Raw genomic sequence first — 12,270 nt, 5'->3', positions numbered from 1 at the left:
GATTTACATTCTCAGCTACGAAGCTACTTGGGTCCCCTAAGATCGCTTGCCCTCTTTCTCATTTGTCTTATAAAGGCCGTTTCCACATGCTGTTAAAGAGACAGTCTACTTACTGAAGGCTGGCGGGTTTTTTCACAGATTCCAGATGCCTCCGATTTCAAAGCGGAAGCAGGCTGTTTGTCTTGCATCTGATCAGCGTCCTTGACCTGGCACAGGAAAGAGCGGGAAATCCCGGTCTCAGAAAAGATGCTGATTAGATGCAAGACAAACTGCCTGCTTCTCCTTTGAAATCGGAGGCATCTGGAATCTGTGAAAAAAAACGCCAGCCTTCAGTAAGTAGACCATCTCTTTAACAGCATGTGGAAATGGCCAAGGATAAAAGGGAAGAGGGGAAACCTTGCATGCCATCCTGAGCTCCTTAGAAAATAGTGCAAGAGCCAAGCTACAAGTGACGCCTGACACAGGTTGGCCACTTGTTAGCTTCCCTCAAGTTTTGATGGGAAATGTAGGCATCCTAGTTTTACAGCTTGGCTCTCCATTACAGCTGCAAGACCAGGATGCCTACATTTCCCATCAAAACTTGAGGGAAGCTAACAAGTGGCCAACCTGTGTCAGGCGTCACTTGTAGCTTGGCTCTGAGTTAATGAAAAAGGATACACTAAAGAAGCCATGTTTTGAGATTAATGCTGTTACTGCATCAGTGAAACATCTGTCTTAAATTCACATACTTAGCCTTTACAGGTTTGTGGATAACATACTTTGAAAACTGCTCTGAGTGGGTGTTAAGTTGTCTTGAAGGGCGGTATATAAATCAAATGTTGTTGTTATCATCATCATCATTATACCATGGATACTTGACATTTTCAGAAGTAATAGTAAGAAACTGGCATTTCACAGACATGGACAGAAACTTAAAGAGGGATTTCTAAATAATGAGGCCAGAGATGGAGGAATGATTTTCAGATCTTCTGAAAAATCCCTTCACCATAGCTTCCAACAACCAGAAAAACCATTCCAAAATCAAGCATTTAAAAATGTTTATCTCTTGAGACTGAATATCAAATAGGATTGTCAACCTCCAGGTGGGGCATGGAGATTTCCCAGAATCACAACTGATCTCCAGACTATAGAGGACAGTTCTCCTGGAGAAATGGCAACTTTGGACAGTAGATTCTAGGGCAATATGCTTTGCTGAGCTCCCTCTCCTCATCAAATCATGCTCTCTGGTTCCACTTCCAAATCTCCAGGAATCTCCCAGCCCAGAGTTGGTAACCCTAATATCACAACCTATTGTCCTTTAAGTATTCTGGACTTCAAAGGCAGGACTTCAAAAGCAATTTTGCAGGACTGTATTCAGATACAGTTTTTTTCTCCTGTTTTATACTATATATATATTCTCTAGCTTAATTACAGTCTAACAAGACTAAAGTATGGTAGTGAAGACTGTATAATTTGGATTCAGATAATTTTAAATAACAATTGTATTCATTTACTTTATTATTATAAATGTGAGCATTTTTTAATTTGGGTCCCTTGATTTCCATGGAAATACATTTCCAGTTGTAGCTTTTTTTCCCCTGCCCAATTTTCATGACTTTTTTGTGACTGTATTTCTTGTGCATGGAATCCTCACAGCAAAATGTCAACCAGCTAGGAGAGGCACCTCCATTTTAGAAGCACAGCATATTTCTAGGTCTTTTTTCTCTTGATAGTTGGAGTGAAATTCTCCAGAATGAAATTCTCCAGAAGATTCTTTTTGCCTAATTTCAGAAATGTAAAAGAATGCTTCCAATTGTTACCAGAAATTGAATTCCATAAATTCAATTTCCAGGGATGAGCTTTTCATACCTGCTCTGGACTCAGCCCCTCCACTTCAGATTCAGGAATATTTTTTATTTATTTTTTTTATCGTATTTATATTCTGCCCTCCCCGCAAGCAGGCTCAGGGCGGAATACTAAAAAGGAGTTTCTTCTTGGAAAGAACTACATGGAGTGAAAGAGGTTTGGTAGTCCAGCAATTATTTTATAATACATTCTACCTTCCAGGCCCTTAAAAGCATCTTGTAGCAGTGTATTTCCCCTGAGACCTCTTGCCAACCCCAAGAAGACCCCAGCTAGAGCAACAGCAGCTGGGGGCAAGAGTATGATCATCTACCTGAAGTAGCCACAGAATATTATGATCATATAGATGTCTAGCATGGGAACCTTGTTATCCTTTATTGGGTAACAAAAGAGACAAGCATGCAACTTTCTTGATTCTTTTTCCCTGTATTGGCATGTCTGAATTCCAACAGCACCATGCCACCTGCCCCTTGGTGTTTGTCTTATATGGTCTCACATGGTTCCATCTTCTTCCTTGCTTGTTAACATGTAGCATGAAACTGCTGAGAGAGATCACCTGGAATAGAATCACAGCCTGTCCTGGAGGGGTAGCACTGCCCTTGAAGGATACAGTTTTGGGGGTTCTCCTGTATTTTGACCTGCTGCTTGAGTAAAAGATAGCAAAGGAGGAGTAGAATTAAGGCTGCTTTAGCAGTTGCAACCACTTCTGTAAACAGTGGCCTTGGCCTTGGTTATACCTGCCTTGATAACATCAAGATTATTTATTTATCGACTTCCTGTTTGGGATCCATGGAGGTCTAACGCAGCTCCACTTGCGGAGCTGACCGGACTGCCGTTTTAACCGGCCGGCGGGGTGAAAATAGCCCGCGGCCGACTGCTCTCAGGCGGGGAGCAGGCAAAGAACGCTCAAGACCCTAGGGTGAGCTAGATCTCGGATGAGGGGGGGCTCTATACAACGAGTCTCCCCCCTATCCTTGAGGTCCCACCTTGCGACGGGTCGGCTATAATCTCTGCGGCAGTTTTGGGGCCAATTCGGCTGGCATAAGACCTACATACCCAAGCATCGATTGGGGGAAGAAGCTGAGAGGAGAACTTAAAATCGAAACAGCGATTACAACCCGAGAAAAGTGAAGAGAAGGTAAAGATCATTATCTTCTGAGACGGGACAGATTGATAAAAACAGAGAGGAAAAAAAGTAGATTTTTAAACTGCAACAGACTAGTGAAAAGGAGGGGAAGACTCGGCAGGAATCGAATTTAAAAAGAGACTAAGTTTAAAGAAGTTATTAAAGAAATGGGACTATTGTTTTGAATACCTGTGGCTTTGGAGCTGTGAGAAAAAGACACCATCGCGAGATCTGCTGTGGGAAGACGGGAGACAGGAAGTGCGTAATAACAATAGAGTGGCTGGAGAGAAGCGGCCCTTGCTGGAGGGCAGGAAGTAGGGAATCGCCATTTTTGAAAGGGGAAGGGTTGCGGCTTCAGCGGAAGAGGAAGTAGGCCATCTTGGATTACAAAATCATAGAGAAACCATAGAGAAAAGACGCCCGACATTTTGGACTCTTTAAAATTTAATTTCTATAAGAAGACCGGGACATTTAAAATAGAAAAACATTAAATTTTACGCCACGGAGTTAAGGAAGAGAGCGGATTCGTGGGAGCGAGCTAAAGCAAGCCCCACGATGTCAAAAAAAGAGTGGCAATCGGCAATAGAAAACCTGGATAAAAACCTGGACAAAAAACTTTTAGATATGATTAAAGAACTTAAGGACACGAAATTGGAGCTGATAAAAGAGGTTAAAGAGGTTACACAGACAGTAAAATCGGAGCTGTCAGAAGTGAAAAAAGGTATGGAAACAATACGAAGTGAATTACAAGGAACGCAGCAGAGAGTTAAAACAGTAGAAGACGCGATGGAGAATTTAGCAGACACGCAACAAACAGAGATGAGATTGGTGAAGGGGAGAATGTCAGTTGCAGAAACTAAACATATGGAGAAGCAGCTACGTTTTCGTGGCTTGCCAGAAGTGGAAGGAAAGTCAGCGCAAGAACAGATGACTGAGGTGTTGGCTGAGTACCTGGGGAAGGAGGAGGAGGAAGTTGTGGCTATCCTAGATGTGGCATACCGTGTGAATTCGAGAATAGCAACCCAGAGGAAACTACCAAGAGATGTGATTGTGCAGTTTACAACACGAAATATGAAAGAGAGGATTGTGACAAAACAGTTTCAAGATCCATTGGAGATTGATGGCAAGACGATTATTATAATGAAGGAACTGCCCAGATCAGTGTTACTGGACCGGAAAAAATATAAAGTGCTAATTCAGATTTTGAAGGACATGAAAATCAGGTACAGATGGGAGTTACCGGAAGGAGTGTCCTTTGAGTTTGGAGGGGCCAAAAAACGCATCAGATCTGAGCGAGAGATGGAGCGATTTATTAAGGACAATGAAAAAGACTTACCAACAAGATCATGAGTATGGAGTGTAAAGTATTATCTTGGAATGTAAATGGACTAAACTCACCGAATAAGAGGAAAAATACTTTTCACTGGCTACTAAAACAAAAATGTGACATTGTTTGTTTGCAAGAGACCCATATCAGAAAGCAGGATGTAAAATATTTAAAATCTGGAAAATTGGGCAAAGAATATGTAGCGGCCTCCAACAAGAAAAAAAGAGGAGTGGTGTTGTACATAAAAGAGGAGCTACAGGCAAAATTTGTTATGAGAGATGTGGAAGCTAGATTTGTAGCAGTGGAATGTATTTGGAATTTAAAGAGAGTGTTGGTAGTCGGACTTTATGCACCTAACGGTGCAAAAGAAAGCTTCTTTGAGGATTTAAGGAAGCATTTAGACGATCTTGCATACGACCAGATAATTCTTGCTGGAGACTTCAATGGAGTGACAGACTTGGAACTAGACAAAAAGACTACAATGGCACAAAAGAAAAGAGGACTATTACCAAAGCTTTTTTTTGAGTTGATTCAACAAGAGACTCTTGAAGATGTATGGAGGAGAGAATATCCTAAAAGCAGACAGTTTACTTTTTATTCTGCAAGGCATTCTACATTATCAAGAATTGATATGATCTGGGCCTCAAAAGACTTAGCATTATGGACTAAGGAGGTAGAAATAATGCCTATGGTAGGCTCAGATCACAACCCAATTATGTGGAAATTTGGAAAAAAGAGAAAAAGGAAAGCATGGAGAATAAATGAGGACTTGTTACAGGAAAGAGAGAATATGGAAATACTGAGAAGAGAGACAAAGTTTTTTATACAATACAACGTGAATAAAGAAGTACCAACCAATAAAGTTTGGGATGCTTACAAGGCGGTTGTAAGGGGCATACTAATGGACTTAAATGGTAGAGCAAGAAAGAAGAAAGAGGAGAAAAGACAAGAGATTGAGGAGAAAATAAAAGCCAAAGAAATACAGCTAAAAAAGAGACCAGGGAAAAAGAAGGTATACCAGAAAATTAAAATACTTCAAGAACAGCTAACAGCAATGAGCAATAAAGAATTGGAGTGGAATCTCAAAAGACTGAATCAAAAAGCGTTTGAGGGTGCTAATAAACCTGGGAAGTACCTGGCATGGCAATTGAAGAAGAAAAGGGAAAAGAAGATAATAAATAAAATTTGCGAAGATAACAAAACGTATTTGGAGCAGGCTACCATTAGTAGAGTCTTTTATAAATTTTACGCTAAGCTGTATAATAAAAAAGAAGTAAACAAAGAATCAATAGCGTCATATTTGGAGAAAACCAAACTTCCAGAAATCTCGGAAGCTTGGAGAAATAAGTTGAATAGTGAAGTAACTGACGAGGAAATAAGTAAGGCACTATGAAAAATAAAAAATTTATAAAAAAAAAAAAGTAAGGCAATACAATCTGCAAATCTAGGAAAGGCGCCAGGGCCAGATGGACTTACGGCTAAATTCTATAAGACAATGGCTAATGAACTGGCACCATTCCTAAAAGAGGTGATGAATGGGGTTTTAAGGGATCAAAGGATTCCAGAAACTTGGAGTGAAGCGAATATATCATTGATCCCAAAAGAGGGCCAAGACCTGACTAATGTGAAAAATTATAGACCTATATCGCTACTTAACAATGACTATAAAATTTTTGCGAAGATATTGGCGGAGAGATTGAAGGGGTGGCTCTCGGAAGTCATAGAGGAGGAACAAGCAGGCTTTTTGCCAGACAGACAAATAAGAGACAACTTAAGGACAGTGATCAATGCTATTGAATATTATGACAAGCGTTGTGACAAAGAGGTTGGTTTCTTCTTTGTTGACGCTGAAAAAGCGTTTGACAATTTAAACTGGGACTTTATGTTTGCCACTATGGAAAAGCTACAATTGGGAGAAAGATTCATCAGAGCAATTAAGGAAATTTATAGAGACCAGACTGCAGCAATTGTGGTGAATGATGAATTGACCAAGAAATTGACGATAAGTAAAGGAACAAGACAAGGTTGCCCGTTATCTCCATTGTTGTTCATTTTAGTATTGGAGATTCTGATGATACAAATACGTCAAGATGATGAAATTCGTGGAATAAAAATAAAGGACTATTCATACAAGGTCAGAGCATTTGCGGATGACATAATGTTAATTGTAGAGGACCCATTGGAGAACATGCCAAGAGTGATAGATAAGATCAAGGAGTTTGGAGACTTGGCAGGTTTTTATATTAACAAAAAGAAGTCAAAGATATTATGTAAAAATATGACTAAGCAGAAACAACAATTATTAACGGAAACAACGGACTGTGAAGTAACAAGTAAAGTGAAATATTTGGGAGTCGAATTAACTGCAAAGAACATAGATCTATTCAAAAACAATTATGAAAAACTATGGACTCAGATAGAGAGAGACTTGATTAAATGGAATAGATTGAATTTGTCATGGTTGGGCAGGATTGCAGCAGTTAAGATGAATGTGTTACCAAGAGTAATGTTTTTGCTACAGACAATACCAATCATCAGAGACTCCAAACAATTTGAAAAATGGCAGAGGAAAATATCAGATTTTGTATGGGCAGGCAAGAAGCCTCGAGTGAAAGTGAAAGTTTTACAAGATGCAAAGGAAAGAGGCGGAATGCAACTGCCCAATCTGAGACTTTATCATGATGCAATCTGCCTAGTTTGGTTGAAAGAATGGATGACATTAAAGAACAAGAAACTATTAGCCCTAGAGGGATATAAAAAAATATTTGGATGGCACGCATATTTATGGCATGACAAAGTAAAGGTCAACTCGATGTTCCTGCATCACTTTGTTCGGAGAAGTCTATACATAATCTGGAAGAAGTACAGAATCTATCTACAAGAAGGAACCCCTTTGTGGGTGGTTCCATATGAGGTGATAGACCCGAGAGCTGTTGATAATGAACAACAATGTTTAACGTATAAAGAAATAACTAAAACTGAAGCATCCAAACTTAGAATAAAGACACAAGAGGAACTATCACCTAACTACGATTGGTTCCAGTATAGACAGATCAGAGACTTATATAATTCGGACTCTGTAAAGGGAGGTATACGAATAGAGAATTCGGAACTAGAGCAGACCCTTCTTAAAGAAGATAAGAAAAGAATATCCAAGGTATACCAAGTACTGTTGAAGTGGTATACCGAGGATGAGATAGTTAAAACACAAATGGTGAAATGGGCTATAAACTTTAATAAAGAAATAACAATGGAGGCATGGGAATACTTGTGGAAAACTACAATGAAGACAACGACATGTATTAATATCAAAGAGAACATTTATAAAATGATCTATCGTTGGTACATGACACCAAAGAAGATTGCGCTAGGGAATTTGAATACTTCTAATAAATGCTGGAAATGTAAGAAGCATGAGGGCTCCCTCTATCATATGTGGTGGTCGTGTGAGGTAGCCAGGCAGTACTGGGGGGAAATAATAAGAGAAATGAGTGAAATTTTACAATTTCAAATTAATAGGAACCCAGAACTCCTGCTACTGAACTTGGGAATGGAGGGAATTCCAGCCCAACACAGGACGTTGATATTTTATATGACAGCAGCAGCTAGACTTTTGTATGCGCAAAAATGGAAAGTACAAGAAGTGCCAACTATTGAAAATTGGACTTACAAATTGCTGTATATGGCTGAAATGGACAAGATGACAAGAAAATTGAGAGATCTGGACTCAGGGCAGTTCAACACAGACTGGGAGAAGCTGAAACAATACCTGGAGAAGAAATGGGAGGTGGGAGGAAAACTGTGGCAGTTTGAGAACTACTGAAGTATTGAAGTAGAGGGGGGAGACTTTACCGGGGGGAGAAGAGATAAATGTGAATTAATAAGCAGTCAGATTAATAGATTGACATATATATAGATATATATAGGTTAACAAACAGAACATAGAGAAAATAATTAATTATAAGGACTAAATATAAGGAGCGATTAACTAACAATATTTTCTTTTTTTTCTGACAAGTTTTGTACCAAACTGAATGTCTGAAGATATAGATGGGTCAAATTGATTGACTACGTGAGGAGAGATATATAAAACTATTATAAAAAGATAGAATGAGTAATATATATAGAGAATAAGTCAAATTGTTTGATATAAACGAATGTATGATCTATATGGTTTATGATATATAGAAATACCTGAAATTGAAAAATTGGGATAAATTGTTTATCTAAGATGGAAACAAAGGCTTACAGTTTGGGCATATAATGTTAAAAATAGTTAAGGATGTACTGCTTAGAATAATGGAGAATATATATTTGTTTTAGATAGAGGAAGCTAATAAAAGTAAGGGAAAGGGGACAAAGGGTTGGAAAGCTGCTGGAAGTCAACAAAAAGGGGGGGGAAAGGGAGGGGGTTAGAGATGAAAAAATTGGGGAAAATTGAATGTAAATGTGGAAATAATGGATTCTAACCCAATAAAAACTTTTCAAAAAAAAAAAAGATTATTTATTTATCACATGAAGTATTAAAAAGCTGGTAAAATAAAGAAAATGTGCCATGAGGTCACACAACTCATGATGACCCCATCCACAGGGAGTTCCAGGCAAGAGACAAGCAGAGGTAGTTTGCTAGTCATTGCTTTCCTCTGCATAGCAATCCAAGTCTGTGGAGGTCTCCCATTCAATTACTAACCAAAGCCAACCCTGCTTGGCTATTCAGGCTGCTGATAAGGTAAAACCCTAATGTGGGATGGTGGGCCTGACAATTGGCATGAGGTGAACTGAAGTAGGTAGAGTGGCAGGAATTTACTGGAGGGGAGGGGAGGGGATCTCTTCTCTGTGTGATGAGATCATTTCCAGTGTGACTTGGAAGCAACAACATCATGCTGGGGCTGATTCTTTAGCACCCAGCCAAAAGCTCAGGATTTTTGTCCAGAAACTCTATCTTTTGGGCCAAGTGCTAAAGAATTGGGAAGTGATGTCATCACACAGTGACGAGGAGGATCATGACCCCCCCCCATGTTGCTAGCCAGTCTGCTCCCACCCATTAGCTGAGGTTCAGCAGGCAGAGGCTTTAACTGCCAGTAGTTTGCAAGCCTCTAAAAACCCTAACCCTAAAAAGCACTTGGCAAGCCTCTAAAAACCCTAACTGGGTAATATGTATATATATATATATTGGCCTGGTGCCTAAAGGAAGTAAAGTAGGTGCCAGATAAGCCTCAAAGGGGAGAGAGTTCCAAAAGTAAGGTGCCACCACGGAAAATGCACTGTCTCACCACCATTCTCATCTATGAAGACAGGGGCACAGAGAGCAGGGCTTGAGAGGCTTAACTGCCGGGCTGGATAATATGGGAGAAGACAGTCTTTCAGGTACCCTGACCCCAAGTAATTTAGGGTCCTGAAGGTAAGAACCTGCACTTTGAATTGTGCCCTGAAACAGATTACCTTTCAGTACAGGAGTGATACAATCCTGGTAACCTAAACAACCCCTGACAATAGCCTGGCTGCCACATTTTGAAATAATTGTATTAACATGCTCTGGTGCTGATGTTGACAATAGTTTGGATACTACAACTGATTCAAAATGCAGTAGTGTATTAGCTGGGATTCACCAAAGGGCCTGTATTCTCCCCTGTATTCAGCAATTAAATTGGCCCCAAGTGTGTTTCTGGGCACAATTCAAAGTGCTGATGTTGTAATTTGAAGCTACAGAAGCCTTGGACCAAAGTATTTGATGGAATGCCTTCACCCATACAAACCTGCCTGTGGTTTGCAATCATTAGGGATACCTTTTTCTGCATGCCAACTCCATTTAAGAAGGTATGATTTGTGGGCAGTAGGGTGGCTAGGTCCCTAGGGGGGCAAACCAGGGGATGGGGAAAGCATGAGATGGAGTCATAGGGGGGGGGGTCATTGACATCATTTCTGGTGCAACAGAAGTAATGGGTCATGCCTGGGGCCAATTGAGTGAAAATCACCCCCCAAAGCTAAATTTGAGGCTGATTTTCACTCAGCCCTTATTGTGACTCATTATTTCCATGTCGTGTCAGGAATTATGTCATTCCTGGTGCAATGTAGGCTCATGCGGGGGCGCTCTGAGTATATGGGAGTATGCTTTGCCCCCAACATGGCATTCCTGCACCTTTCTTCCCCCCACTGGCCAGGTAAGATAGGGTGGGAGGAAGAGGCTGGGGATGGGGATCGGGGATCCCTTGTCCCAATGGAGGAATGACAAGCCTACACTTCACCCTGGTTCCACACTTGCTCAGTTCCATAAGATGGCCTTCTAATCCTGCTTTATTCCAAAGGAAGAGTGGATGGACTAGTTTGTGACAAATGCCTATAGCAAAGAGGCAGAACTAACTTAATTAGCCTCTCAGAATGCCTCCTCTGTCTGGGCCACCAAGGCAGATTTACAGTAACAGAACCAAGAAGCAAAAGAAATGTTTCTATGTCATCCAGTAACAGCTGAACATTAGTTGAAAGACTGGCTTGCATTCTGCACAGTATTAATGCTTTGCTAACAGTGCAATTAGAGAAATTCACTCAATATTATTCACTAAATAAATTTAGCATATCTCCTGGATGACTCAAAGAAAGTCAACTATGAAGTCTATGTTTAATGTCACATTTTGTACTGCTTAGATTCTTACTTGAAAAGTATACAATTGAAAACCACAACTGCAAATCATCTCTGTTAGTTTTGGGGGCCATGCATTTGATTTGAGGAAACTGTCCCTGAGCTGCTGAACCAGACAAATTTTGGCAACCCTGACTCAGTTAAATGTAACAGCTCAAGCCAATAGCTGAACAGGCTAGGCACTTTTGCTTTTAAAAGGTAGAACTTCTGTTTCTGATCTAAGAAGTACAGGTGAATGCATTTTTGTTGTTGCAAAAGAAGGATGATTTGATGTATCTCTACACCTGCGTGGAGGTGGCAGCCTTCCCATGTACCAGACATGCACTGAGAAGTGTGTGTAGCATTCCAAGGAAGTTTGTTTTAGCTGAGTAAGCTTGTACCTTCACTTATTAGTATATAAATGGGAAGCAGTCTGAAAGCTAGGGACACAGCCTATTACAAATGAAAAAGAAAAGCATCTCAAAACAAGGTAAGATGTTGCTGTGATCTGTCTCATAGTACATTGCTGTTCAATACTTATGCATTTGAATACATTCATCCTAAACAAATGATATATCAGACTGAAAGATAATTCCAACGAGAGCTAAAACTGATATATTAATATTTAGATCAAGTGTTAAAACCTAATTAATTTATCAAGTCAGGAGGAGTCATTTTCTATGAAAACTTAGTTTCTAAAAACTTAAAGTTTTCAAAAGCATCTAAGTGAATCACAAACATAGTTTTGATTTGCCACTGGGTTTCCCTGGCTATTTGTGCTTTTTATATTGTATATTTTCAAAAAAGGGATGTCAGATACTAAAATTGTATTAAAAAACTGTGAGGTATATAGGAGTCTGATGGCACCTTAAAAGACCAACAAGATGTATTCCAGTACAGATTTTTACAAGTCACTAGCAGCTATATTTTTATTTAAAGGTGGCTGTATAAATATAGCTGCTATGCATCTGATAAAGTGAGCTTTGATCGCCAAAGTGTATACTGGAATAAATGTCATTAGTCTTTTAAAATGCCATTGGACTCCTGTTTAATTTCATGACAACAGTCTAACACAGTTGCCGCTTTGTAGTTATGGTTGCATAGATCCTATGCATTGCAAAATCTTACATTGGGACTTCCTTTGCTTGCAGTTTTCAAGCTACTAGCTTTCATATTGGCTCATTGGGATTTACCGATAACAGTGTGTATCTATCATATCCACAAACCATGAGTATACTAGGGTATGCATGCAGCTGTGAGCCCTGATAGGTCCCAGCTCCATTAGAGGTTTGCAAAAGTATTTGAACACATCTACCCATCATTCATGCTTTATAAGCTTGCTGTCGGAGACCCTACTAA

This window comes from Eublepharis macularius, chromosome 5, assembly GCF_028583425.1.
Source record: "Eublepharis macularius isolate TG4126 chromosome 5, MPM_Emac_v1.0, whole genome shotgun sequence".
Taxonomy (NCBI): Eukaryota; Metazoa; Chordata; class Lepidosauria; order Squamata; family Eublepharidae; genus Eublepharis; species Eublepharis macularius.
This window is presented reverse-complemented; position numbering follows the sequence as displayed.